This window comes from Rhinoderma darwinii, chromosome 13, assembly GCF_050947455.1.
Source record: "Rhinoderma darwinii isolate aRhiDar2 chromosome 13, aRhiDar2.hap1, whole genome shotgun sequence".
NCBI lineage: Eukaryota > Metazoa > Chordata > Amphibia > Anura > Rhinodermatidae > Rhinoderma > Rhinoderma darwinii.
In genome coordinates this window covers 55301892-55316476 of record NC_134699.1, presented here as the reverse complement: position 1 = coordinate 55316476, position 14585 = coordinate 55301892, and the positions used below count along the sequence as shown (strand labels likewise).

At 41.1% G+C, this 14585-nt stretch overlaps 1 protein-coding gene across 1 annotated transcript in view; it reads right to left on the bottom strand.

The window, feature by feature from the left end:
* Window positions 1-14585, bottom strand: part of ANKFN1 (ankyrin repeat and fibronectin type III domain containing 1) — a 278523-nt gene that overhangs the window by 181962 nt on the left and 81976 nt on the right. The gene's annotated exons all lie outside the window — the stretch shown is intronic.

Genomic DNA, 14585 nt, shown 5'->3' with positions numbered 1-14585 from the left:
AATTGTGCCCTCTGATAATAAGGAGATGAATGCTGAAAAGTGATCTCTACAAAACAGGATATTTTTCAGCTTATTCAGAAGTTTGTATGAGGCTACGTACCAAGAAAAATGTCTGGACATATATACGTTAAACGTAGGCGGTGATGGATGCCTGACATCGGTCACCCATAAGCTATAATGGTATCCGTTTAGCGGATACGTCATGAACGCTTATGACCCTTTTCATGATGTACGTATACGTTAAACAGATACAATTATAGCCTATGGGTGATGGATGCCACTCTTAGGATTCCATTTAAGGCATCCGTCACTCATAGGCCTAAATTACATTGGTTTAAGAAAATCTATTAATAAAACTCATGTTCTATCCGTTTAACAAATGTCTGCTACAGATGACCTACAGTGGCAAACGTCTCCCATTGGCTATCAGGTTTAAAAAAGTATACGTTTAACATATACCTTATTTTTTTTTTACTCTACCGGATAAAATAACCATCTTCAACGCAACTCCATAATTTTTCTGGGGGTATAATAACCTATACTGCCCAGATGGGGGCTAAAAGGGCACTCTTTTGGCCTCTGACAATGTAGCCCTATGGACACGTTTAGCATATATGTCGGGAGCTTTCCCTACGTACACAAAAATGTGATGTATACAGGGTCTGAAAGCTGGAATATTTCAGGATTTTTTTTTTATATTTAAGGGGAATGAAATAGGGGAAAAAAACTTTATCCCTTCACTGATTGTAGCGTTCACTTTATCTTTTATTGTTTTTACTCTGGCCTTTGAATTATACACTTGGGAGGAACGTAAGAAATCGTGTTTTCCAAATAATTCTACCAAAATCTGTCACAGATTTTGTTTTTCTTTAGTACCAGGAGGATCGGATTATTATATATTTTTTTTAAATATTAACATGTAAATCTAGTTATAAATACAAATGGAGTGTAGGGTGCAAACAGTCTAGACCTTTGTACCCAAGATATACAAAATGCATTTTACTGCTTGAAAAAAAGCTTGAACCTAACATCAGAATTTAAATAGTCATAAACGGAAGCCTGTATTCTGCGTATGGATGCAGAATACAACTGATATTATTAGATCGATTCCACTCATGATCGTAGATATGATTCCCACTCAATTGCCATATATACAAGTGTAGGATCACTAAGGATGAATCTACGTTTGAAGCTATTCTCACTGATCAAGAAACTCTGTCCAATAATTTTTTCCTTTAATTTTGGACAGACTAATAGTTTAAATAAACCCCCCCCCCAAAAAAGAAAATAATAAAAATAAATAAATAATAAACTATATCCATTTTCAGAATGCTTTGAAACTTGATATTAATGGTATAAATAAATTATTGACACCATATTCCAAGTTTTTATGGTTTGTCTGCACAAATTACTTCTGGCTGTGAAATAGTCCGGATTGACTGCCAAATCTTTCATATAAAGTTTATGATAGAGAGCCAATGGAAGGTTTGATGCTTGACGATCCAGAACAAGCATTTCATTGTCTACAGACTTTGAAGATAACTAGACATGGGTGGTAAAATCTGAAGTCTTTGACGCTTTTAGCTACAATATTAAGGCCAAGGAAGACAGCTCTTGAAGTTGAAAAATGGGCAAATGTAAGGATCTCAGCAACTTTCACAAGGGCCAAACTGGGGAAGGATACGGGGGGGGAAAAAAAGAGATACACAGAGTACTCTATGATGATACTGTAGATTCAAAAACAGATTTCCCATGTATGGAGCGTAAGGTCTCCACACGCTAGATGATCGTGTTGTGCCGACATTCTTGCACAACCACAGAAGGTGAGTGTACTACCTAAAACACCTTTGATTGCCCCGTCTGCTGGCCTTCGGAATGTGCACCGGTGGCTGAAAAATCAGCGGGATCCGATGTGGGAAAACAGTCCAAAGAAACTTGAAAAAAACATAACTCGTTGCTGAAGGCGCTCCTGCACAAGCGTTGAAAGTCGGCCACGTCCCCAATAATGGAAGGGCCTCTAAATGGATGAAGTATAAAACAGTTTTATTGCTTAAAAAAGACATGTGTAGTGAAACAGCATATGTCTCTATAAATGGATCTGGAAGCTACGCGTTTCAACCTAGGCCTATAAGCCTGATGAAGATCTAAGTATTAGGTCGAAATGCGTAGCTTCCAGATCCATTTAGAGAGACATATGCGGTTTCACTACACGTCTTTAATGGGGACGTGGCCGACTTCAAATGCTTGTGCAGGAGCGCCTTCAGTAAGGAGTGATCCTATATTCAAGTTTCTTTGGGCAAGGCCTAAATTGTCATGGCTAGGTCAGAGCGTCTCCAAAATGGCAGGTATTGTGGGGTGTTTCCAGTATGTAGTGCTTTACACCTACCAAAAGTTGTCCAAAAAATGACAAACCGTGAACTGGCGACAGGGTCGTGAGCACCCAAGGCTCAGCAAAAATGAACACTTTCAAATATCATTTACATCGTCATTAATAACCTTTTGTGGCGTGAAATAAAATCCTTAATATTGACTATAATATGGAAGTTATAATATGGTACTCTTATCTTGCCATATGATGCTTCCTTGATGCGGCATGTGATAGAGCATGACAATGTTTTTTCTCATGGATTCAGTATTCCCTTTTTTTGTGCCTATGAAAGCAAGACTTGCTCAAAATATAAATAATATATGAATTTTCACACAATGTATGAGAAACAACTTTGAATGTCAATAGCAGCATGGGGTGGTAGCATTGGGCGAGTCAGCAAGCAGATATGATTTCTTATATACAGGTGCAAGAAAAATAAGGACTGTTGGTTCAGCATCATATAAGCAGAACTTTTACTGTAGCTTGGGAAGCTAAAAACTAATGTATGCTGCAACCCCAGAGCTGCTAATATTAGAATCTTATTTTATAATACTATATTTAAGATATTTATGCATTCCGAAGAAAAACAAATTTCTACTACCTACACTCCTCAAGTTCAAATTGGCAGGAGACATTGTTAGGGGAAAACGTGTGTAACTAGTTAAATAATTTTAGCAGCCTCTGCTCCCCACCGCTGAACTCTATAATTACACACCTGCCGGTGTCACTCCTCTCCTCGCTGCTCAAGGTCTGGTGGCCGCTCTAGCTGCCGACGCGCTCCACTGCGTCAAATCCATCACCTGTCTCCCTATAAAAGACCTCCCTGCTCTGGTACTCATTGCAAGAGCATTTTAGCTCCATTGTGTTCCAAAGTCTTCCCTGCTGTCTTGTATTTGATATTCCTCTGTACCAAACTCAGCCTGTATTTGACCATCTATGCCCGGCATGACCTTCAGCTACGTTTACCGTGACTAATCTCTACTGCCTGCCCTGACCTACTGCTACATTAACTGTAACGAATCTCCGCAGCCTGCCCTGATATTTTAGCTCTTCAGACAACTCTGCTTCTAATTACGTCAGTCATCACCAAGGGATGCTGCTCCGAGTGTAGGGACCTGGGGTTCCACCACAGCGAAGTCCACATCCATGTACAGGAGCTATAGGGTGAAAACTGGGGGATACCTTGGATTCCACTGCCTGGAATAGTCCCAAATCCAATCCCTCGGTGACAAGTAGGGTTCACCCCCCTGCTGGACCAGTTGCAGTCTATTTTTTGGGCTTCTTGACAGTAACTGGCTCAGTGATAGAAATTAGAGGGTGGTTATTAATGGTACATACTCAGATTGGGTCACCATGGCTAGTGTGGTACCATAAGGGTCAGCATTAAGCACTATTCCTTTTAAGATATTTATTAATGACCTTGTAGAGGGATTTCACAGTATAATTTTAATTTTTGCAGACGATACTAATCTGGACAGTATTATTTTACAAATGGAGCTGGAGAAGTTGGAGGCTTGGGTAGAGAAGTGGCAAATGAGGTGAAATGTAAGGTTTTACACTTGGGATAAGAAAATACATGTTACTAATTCATACTAAATGGGAAAACACTGGGTAAATCTGATGTGGAAAAGGATTTATGAATTTTAGTTTACAGTAAACTTAACGGGAGCAACCAGTGTCAGGCAGCTGCTGCCAAGGCAGAAATACTAAATCATGGGGTGCATCAAAAGCTGCATAGATGCACATAACAAAGTTCTACCAGTTTTTAAATCACTAGTCAGACCACATAGAACCATTTTGGGCACCAGTGCACAAGAAAGACATAGTAGAGCTTAAGCAGGTTCAAAGACTAGCAACTAAAGTAATAAATGGAATGGGTGGACTATAGTACCCAGAAAGATTATCAATCTTATGTTTTTTTTAGTTTAAGGAAAGGAAAAAAAAAAAAGACGGCTGAGGGTGGACCGAATAACGATGTATAAATATATTAGGAGGTGAAAACAAAGATTTACTTATAATCTATTTATACCCATGGGGACATTCTCTACATCTAGAGGAAAGAAGGTCTCTAAGCAAATGTAGAAGAGGATTCTTTACTGTAAGAGCAGTGAGACTATGGAACTCTCTACCAGAGGAAATTGTCATTGTTAATTCACAGAGAGTTCAAAAGGGGCCTCAAGGACTTGTGTAATAATATAACAAGTTATGGAAACTACATTACTGTACTTAGGTGGTTGATCCAGGGATTTATTCTAATTGCCGTAATGGAGTTTGGAAGGAATTCTGCCCAACCCAAGGCCCCATACCTCCCAAATGGATCCCTCTCTGATGGATATAAAAAATAATAATTAACTCACCGCTCCTCTTCTCTTGTTCGCAGGGGGTCACCCCAGATCTTCTCAGGCTGCTTCATCAAGTCACAGCAAATACAAGGTCCTGATGCTGGCATGCCGGGAATTTATATGCAACGCAGCACACAACCTTATGTGCTGCGTTGCTTCCTATACTTGATTCTGCCTGTCCTCAGGACCTTGTATATGGCGTAGACCATTGCTGGGCCCTGATGTGGCAGCCTGAGTGGGTCCCTGAGAGCCTCTTTGCCCGCTGGTCCCAGTTGCAGTGGCACCTTCTCCGATCGTTATGCCACTGGGCTTTTGCATCAGGGGGTTTTGTCTCCCTCAGATTATACATTGTGGAATAATAGGTTGATGGGCACATGTCTTTTTTCAGCCTAACAAAATATGTTATGGAAGAAGAGTATGGGGTGCAAAAGTCTGATTCTACTGCCCCGATGACTAGTGTGAGGGGAAAGGATTGATCATCACTGACCGCTATTTTGTTCTGGGTCTACCTGAGGAATCAGATGTATTTCACTAATCTCTACACATCTGCCCAAATGCAACCTTCACACTAAATGTGTCATTCCCCCTGATCACCTTCTCACTCTCACATTCAGGACTTCTTACATGCCTTATCCTTCTCTTTTACAGATCATTCAAGCACAACCTTAAAATGTAGCACTTTAGACAAGCTTATAACCCTCATTGCAACACTTTATGTATACATTCATAAATAGAAACGGCGCACAAACTATTACAACATTCATATGGCCAACTAGAGGACTTTATTTAGGCATGGAGAAAAGACATTTCATCACAAATATACTAACAGGTTCTTAACAGTAGGGGACAAACTAGGAAGTCAAACTACAAATAAAATGCGACAAGTCTGAAGGAGCAAGATGAAGGCAGAATCCAAAGACATGGCTAAAGTCAAGGATAGAGTCAAAACATAAGTAACTAGACTTGTTCACAGGCAAGGTACAGCAGCCGGATCCTCTGTTTTAAAGATGCCACTCAGTGATGCAACTCCGCCTGCAGCAGTTCAGAGCTCCGGCAGCCCTGAGCAAGGGAACGGCGCTTAAGCAGAGCGGGGTGTTACACTCGCCACAGATTCAATCCGTGGAGGAGTGAACAGAAGAGGTGGAGAAGTGGCAAGCGTAATGTGACCTAGCAGGCTTGTAGATATAGTGACTATAGCCGTTCCGCAACTCCACTATATATGTAACAAGGCAAATAATGACAATAACTTCCGGTTAGTGAATTAGGAGGAAAAAAAGGTCTTCAGCACAAACAGCTAAGCTTTGTAGCAAAAGGCGCCACAATTGTACTGTATATGAGGATCCAAGAATACTGTGACGTTTTTATTTTTCACTAGGGATATGCTTAAACTTCATTCAGGGAACTTATGCAGTTTCATTTGTAGGGTCTGTAAAGAGTAGGAAAGGTATTTTTATACTAACAAGGCAAAATTGGCATGCTATTAGCCTCAGAAATTAAATTTAACTTGAAATCCATTTTCAAAATAGTTGTCACTTGGACACAGACTGGAGTACAACGGCGCTGTATAAATGCTTAGGCAGTGGCGCGCTATCTGCCCGAAGATTATTATTATTGGAGAAGACTTGTGAATGATGTGAAGATTGGTGATTCACAAATTAATGTAAGAACTGTATAGCTGCAACAGAACTCACTCATAGCAATGGCTGTCTGCCTAACTAACACACGGACACTGACCAACTCCTATCTCTCTCTAAAATCGGTCTATCAAATTATTGTAAAAGTAACTATCTATTCTCTTCTTCTCAATATGAAACACACTCACTGACACGAATGCACTATCTATCTATAGTCTGATTGTAAAGGATCTGCCAGGCACAGCTTTGGGGTTAACTTCCAGAGGTAATCAGTCTTCACCTGAGTCTATCTCTCTGAGACTGACTCCAGCTTCCACCACTCAGGCTGGCAGGCTTAGGAGTGGGAGAGCCTATCGCAGCCTGGCCAGACTCAGCTAGCTCCCGCCCTCTGTCTATTTATACCTGCCTTTCCTGTTCCTCCTTGCTTGTGACTCTTTCCGTGTGGTTTCCTGGCCCAGCTACAGCTCTTACTATTTGATCCTGCTCCATACTGACCCTGCGTTTGGTACCTTGTGCTCTCCTGGTTTGACTTGGCTCGTTCACCACTCTGTTGCTCACGGTGTTGCCGTGGGCAACTGCCCCTTTCCCTTTGCTTTATATTCCCTTGTATGTTTGTCTCGTGCACTTACTGAGCGTAGGGACCGCCGCCCAGTTGTACCCCGTCGCCTAGGGCGGGTCGTTGCAAGTAGGCAGGGACAGAGTGGCGGGTAGATTAGGGCTCACTTGTCCGTTTCCCTACCCCTACCATTACACTGATTTTTACTATCTCTCAGTCTGTCTGACGTCATCTCTCTCCTATCTGTATCACCAGTCACAAATAAGCAGCATTTCGTGGTTGGGCTGTTTATAGTGGCTATGACTCATATGACTGCGGTGATTCACAGCTATACCCCTCATGATTGGCTGTGCTAGAGGGAAGGCTGCCTTAAAGTCATTATAGGGAAGCCCAGAACATGTGATTCTTTTTCTCTGTCATCTTGTAAAATGATGGCCAGTATTTAGAGTGATTTGTGCAGGATGAATGCCAAAAGATTTGGATTTGCAAAAATTTGTAACGAATTTGATTCATGTAGAATCCATTCACTCATCTTTACTCAGATTAAGAAACTGGTATAATCTGAAAAACAATGATTGTGATCATGGAGAACACTATACATGGTATCAAAAAAATTCGAGTTACTATTCTATCATCTTAGATTCTGTCTGGACGTAAGATCTGATAAAGTGTCTGGTCCGGCACGGATGATCCACCATGAAAACGAATGACCGCTAGTAATGTTCATAAAAAAAAACAAACACTGATCATACAACTGTGGGGGACTATTCTGAAGATAGTGATCCTGAATATTTGGAATGGAATGAAAGTAAGTGACCACAAAAGTATTTATAAAAAAAAAAATCTATTGCAGTCTATTGTATCATTTGTGACATATTGTTAGAGAAATTAATCTTGATAGAAAAGATAGATAATGGTACATTCTGTGCATATTTCTCATTACTGAGGCAGTACAGTCCACAGACTGTATATAGCTTTTCATATTTGCTTTCTTAAGTACAAGTTGCTCTAAAATATACTTTAAACCAGGAAAGAAAAAAAAAAAGAGACACATCAGGGGGATAATGTTAAAGTGAGATTACTATTTACATAAACTGTGGAACGTCTCACTCAGCAGACGTTATTGATGAGGTTTGGGCTTGTTCACACAGGGTAACATTTGGACAAGGTACATGTGAGCTCTCAAAACATAGAAAATGATGGCAGATGAGATCCATATTCCATATATATCCCACCTGTTTAAATACTGCCTTTATGTTACAATATATAATAATATAAAAAAAAAAAAAAAAGTTTATCATCTCTAAGCAACATATTTTTGTAAGACAAATGTCAAATGATTTACTCCAGGACTCCTTGGACATTGATCTTAGGAATGCCACTCTAACGCTAATGGGGTTAAAAAAAAATGGGGATGCTTTTTCCAAAAACTGTGCATTACCGGTCCTGGGTTGTGGCTGCTAATGCAGTTCTGCAGCAATGAAGTGAACAGGTCTGAGCTACAATATCACAAACAGCCTATGGACAGATGTTGCACTGTTTTGGGAGAAAGCGGCCATGAGAAAGTAACTATTTGGAAAAAAATCGGCCCGTTGTACTCCCACACATGTCCCATGACAGTAGCTGCTTGGTTGCTGCTAAGACAACTTCTTCACCATTTGTCCCCAGTACCATATAATTTCTTCTGCAGTTCTCATATGTGCAGGAAAATAGGACTTTCCCTAACTTCCCCATACAAGACCACCCTACAAGGTGGACTATTATAGTCTACAGGAGGTGATGGAGAACTGCCCCTTCCCAAGAGATCAGGAAGTGGCAGGAAAGAGGCATACAGAGCCTAAAACTCACATCTGCGTCAGGGTTCCATTCAGGCATTCTGTCTCAGTTTTCCTTCAGGGGAACCCATGGATGGAACCCTGACTGAAACAAATGGAAACCAAATGGAAACCACAATTGATTTCAATGGTTACGGATCCGGTGCAAATGGTTTCCGTTTGTCTCCGTTATGTAAGGGTCAGTGTTGAAAAGGCCTAGGAGCGCTCCAGTGAGCGCTCATTCGCTAAGCATGAGCTGTTAGTAACAGCTCCTGTACTTAAAGAAATCTTCTGAATACAGTTGGGATCAGAGAAAACTCCGATTCCAAATGTTTAACCCCTTGATCGGAGAGGTCCGTGACAGTGGCATGATCGAAGAAAGCTCCCCTCTTCAATCACGTCACAGGAAACCCAGTGACGCAATCGGAGATTGGGGGAACCCTCTGCAGTCAGCAAGGGGGACCTAGAAAGTAACCCAGGGCTGTCTGTTCTGTAAGCTTGCTGTTAGGGACCACCATGTCCACAAAAAAAGTAAATATTTGGATTAAAAAAAAATTTTTTGCCCATACCTTACATAAAAACAAAAAATACACACGTATTAGGTATCTAACATGACCATAATAACCTGAAGAATTAGTTTAACTGGTTAGTGCTAAACCTAACGGGTTTGAATAATAAACAATAAAAAACAATGCCGAAAATCTTTTTTTTTTTTTAATTCACGCAGTAAAAATAAATTATATAAAACTTACACGGCAATTTTCCAACTAAATACATTTAGAACCTATCCACAGGAAAGGTGGTAAAGGTTTGATTGCTGGAGACTGATCACTAGAACAGGGTCTTGAGTCCCCCATTCCTTCTCACCTGCAGGACATCAGTGAGGTGGAGTATGAATGGAGTGGCGGTCAAGCATGGGTTCACATGCAGCAGATTAAATGCGGCTGCGGATTTTGCCGAAGATTTCGATGCAGCGTTTGAGCAGATTTCACCTATTGCATAGCAAACCGGTAGAAAGGTGATGCTGTTGATTTGAAGATCTTAAAACCTTAGGGTATGTTCACATGCAGTGGTTTCAGACGTAATTAAGGCGTTTTAAGCCACGAATTACGCCTGAAAAGAGCCCCTAAAACGCCTACAAACATCTGCCCATTGCTTTCAATGGGAATTACGATGTTCTGTTCCCACAAGCCTTTATTTTATGCGTCGCTGTCAAAATACGGCACGTAAAATGACGGCTCGTCAAAAGTGTAGGACACTTCTTGAGACGTTTTTCATTGACTCCAAAAACGGCCGTAAAAAACGCCACGAAAAACGCCTCTGATTTTCAGGCGTTTTTTGAAGCTTTAATATGGAGCTTCTTTTGAGGCGTTTTTCATAGTGTTCAATGGAAAATCATCTCCAAAAAACACCTCAAGAAGTTATATGCTACTTCTTTTTACGGAGCGTCTTTTTACGCTCCGTGTTTTAAAATAGCAGCATAAAAAGACCTATGATCTAAATGCTGTTTTTCCCATTGATCTCAATGGGCAGATGTTTGTAGGCATTCAGCTTCCGTTTTTTCAGGTGTTTTTCGAGGTGTAAACGCCCCAAAATACGCCTGAAAACACTGCATGTGAACATACCCTTAGGGTATGTTCACATGCAGTGACCAAAAACATCTGAAAATACGGAGCGGTTTTCAGGTAAAAACAGCTCCTGATTTTCAGATGTTTTTGTAGCAACTCGCGTTTTTAGTGGCGTATTTTACGGCCGTTATTGGAGCTGTTTTTCAATGGAGTCAATGAAAAACGGCTCCAAAAACGTCCCAAGAAGTGGCATGCACTTATTTTGACGAGCCGTCATTTTACGCGCCATAGATCGACAGCGACGCGTAAAATAAAGGTTCGTGGGAACAGAACATCGTAATTCCCATTGAAAGCAATGGGCAGATGTTTGTAGGCGTATTAGGGGCGTTTTTCAGGCGTAGTTCGAGGCGTTAAACGCCCGAATTACGTCTGAAACCACTGTGTGTTAACATACCCTAATTCAGAAGAGTTTGTCCGTTTTGCGTCCGCAAAAAAAACAGATCATATTCCATGCATTTCGGTTTCGTGTGGCATCAGTGTGCTTTCGGTGAGGCATCAGGGTTCCTGTTTTTTTTTTTCCAACATTTCCTTAGCAACTGGTGCATTTAACAAACAGCACACAGATGTCATACGTGCGCTGTCCGTGCTTTTCACGCACCAGGAGACTTTAATCTGCAAAAACTGACTAAAATAAGACACGCAGGGAGTTTTACGCAACGGACACGTGGAGTGAAAAATCCCGCATGTGTGAATAGCCCCACTGATTTGCACGGGTCCGTGTGCTGTCAGCTTTCAACGGACAACTCAGACGTAAAATACATTGGTCTGAATAAGGCCTAAGGCTACGTTCACACAACGCGATTTGTTGCAGATATTGGTGCAGATTTTGATGGGGATTTTTGAGCCAAAGCCAGAAGTGGTTTCAAAAGCAATGGTAAATATAAAGGAAGAACTTAGGGACCGTTTACACCGAGCAATATTGGCCGTAAAAACGAGCGGCGATCGATTAATCAGCTCGTTAATCGGTGCCTTTTTGCTCCTTTCATAAAGAGCTATGTATGGGGATGAGCAATTGTTACAACGATCTCTTGTCCTCATGCATTACCATTATGTCGGCGGCACCTCTTACACAGCGAGATGTACTGCCGACATCGATAATATTTTGTGCTGCATATACGATACGATCAGCCAATGAACGAGTGTTTGCTTGTTAACAGCTGATCGTTGCCCTGTTTACACAGGGCAATAATCAGGAACGAGCGTTCACATGCGCCGCCGACATGTTAGAAATGTATGGAGTCGAGCGATCGGATTAACGATCAACGAGCTGATCAGTGTTGATCAATGCTTGCGGTTATTGCCAAAATGGGCCGGTGTAAAAGAACCCTAAAAATTCTCCTGCACAAAACAAATGTAGGAATTTCTAGATACAATTTGCTGCAACGGTTAAATAAAAATTGCTGCGTTCTGCATATTAAGACAAAAACGCGTTGTGATGTCATTGCAGAATGTCACACGTAAGAAGTAATTGTGTAACTCTTCCACACAATAAACAAGCCCAAGTCTATTAAAAACACTAAACAGATATTTTATTTTTTTAATAGACAGAATATTTGAAGATTATTTTTCAATTCCAACAAACCACTTTGTGTTTAAATTGCTAAAAAAAATAAAATGTAAATCAAAAATTGCTTTACAGCCCCCACCTCCATGCTGTATTTATTTACAGATGAGGTCAGTGAATAAAATAAAAGTTTCGTCTTTCTTTTTACGGCCGTTTCGAACACTCCGCACTGTGTTTTTAAAACACATTTGTCATGGTTAATGAATGTTGCCTCAGCAGTCAATCACAGACTCTAAATAGTGTCACACTTCTCCGAAAAAAAATAAGTCATGATTCATGACAGGAAAACAAACAAATAAATAGAAAACTAAAAAGTTGGAGGGAGAGAAAAAAAAAACAAAAAAAAAAAACTCTTTCAGGGATCGGTTATACATGCAAAATCCCCTGGGGGAGGTAAGGAGAATACAAGATAATGTGGCACAGTCTTGCAGTAGGTCCAGCGACGTTTCAGAAAAAATCCCCACTGGAAAGCTTGGATATATTATTAGCCCGAAGGTGCAATTTCCTGCCGTTTCCCAGATTGACATGAGCTTTAAATGTTGTTAATTTAACTAAACTTTAAATTAATGGCATAGTGTCCGGAGGCGGCCTCCTCTGACTGTTACACAGTTTTATTATGGCCATATAAAAAAAAAACAGTTCAGCACAAGACTGCGTCTCACTATGTGTCACTCCGGCCGCACACACAACGCTGTAATGGTTCGAGGAAAATATTATTCTAAATCCCATCATTTACTTTGCCTCGGATAAAAGAACAAACAAGAACTTAATTATGTAATTAGAAGTATAGATTAAGTTGCAAATGAGTCATCATACAGAAAGTTGTTCCCTTGCAGTTATATTTTCGCAAACTATCTACAGATGTAGCCATCTTTATCTGGACTGTTATCACATTAAATACCCAGAGTCAAGAAACTTTAACTGGACTTTTTCAATGTCTTTTCTTGTGTGATATCGCCGTGCAGCAAGTGATCAGTCAAGATAAACGTGGCTACATCTGTACATGGCACCAGGCCCGCCGCGCACATGTTGCTACGGATGTAGCCATCTTTATCTGGACTCTGATAAATTGCTGCAGTGTGATATCACACAACAAAAGCCATTGAAAAGTCAAGAAAAAAGTCAAGATAAAGGATCTTGCCCCTGTGTAGTTAATGTGTTAAAAGTCAAGATAAAGACAGCTACATCTTTACTTACATGGGCCAGTTTTTTGTTTTTTTTAGATCTATACATATGTAGCCATTTTTATCTGGACTTTTAACGCATTAAATACACAGTGACAGGAAACGAACCTGACTTTTTCAATGGCTTTTGTTGAGTCAAGATAAAGATGGCTATAATTTAGCATACAGATGTAGCCAAGTTTATCTGGACTCTGGAGAGCGCTTGTGATAGGCCACGCAGTATTTAGGTCAGTATTTTGCATAAGTATTTAGAATGCTGCAGTCGGCGTGTGGACGTCATCGCTCTGACTGCGTCATTGCACTGAATGAGGACTGGTCTCTGACAGGGGAGCGTGTATTGTTTTGTTTTTTTGAGCAGTGTTGGGAGCACTAGCTACAGGGAAATCTTTAGGGGACTATATGGGGTCACTATCTACAGGGGACTATATGGGGGTCACTATCTCTTTATCATTGGCAACCCTGGTAATAGGGGAGCGCCTCTGTTTTTCTTGTGCCACAAGCTCTGTAAATGAAACCTATAAAACATCAGTGGAGCATTGAAAGTCATTGTCAAAATAGATGCCAGCCCTTCTGCTCTCTTTTGACCCTACCGCAATGTACTTTAAAACTGCTTTAAAGGATCTGCCAGGCACAGTTTCTGTGTCTATGCCCATAGGTAATCAGTCTGCAACTGCTTCTATGTCTGTGAGACTGACTCCATCTTCCACCACTCAGGATGGCAGGCTTAGGAGTGGGAGAGCCTATCACAGCCTGGCCAGACGGAGCTAGCTCCCGCCCTTTGTCTATTTATGCCTACCTTTCCTGTTCCTCCTTGCTTGTGATTCTTCTCGTTTGGTTTCCTGGCCCTGCTGCAGCTTCTTGAACTATTTGACCCTGCTTCATATTGACCCTGGCTTACTGACTACTCTCCTGCTCTGCGTTTGGTACTTCGTACACTCCTGGTTTGACTCGGCTTGTTCACTACTCTTCTGCTCTGCGTTTGGTACCTCGTACATTCCTGGTTTGACTCGGCTCGTTCACCACTCTTGTTGCTCACGGTGTTGCCGTGGGCAACTGCCCCATTTCCCTCAGCTTCTGTGTACCCTTGTTTGTTTGTCTGTCGTGCACTTATTGAGCGTAGGGACCATCGCCCAGTTGTACCCCATCACCTAGGGCGGGTCGTTGCAAGTAGGCCGGGACTGAGTGGCGGGTAGATTAGGGCTCACTTGTCTGTTTCCCTACCCCCGTTATTACAACTGCCATATAAGATAAAATCTTAATCAATGCATTATTTTCATCATTGCTGATGTCAGCAAACGATTTCAATCTGCAATTTCAAATGTGCAACATAATAGGACATGGTTTCTATTTAGTATGTGCTAAACGGCCTAGAAGGGTACTCCGCTGATTATGGGCATAATTCTTATAATAAAATACTTCATCACCCTCCTCCAAAAAGCTTATCTTTGTAGTATTATCACCTCCACTGGTTGTTGTGACAGAGCAGCAACGCCAT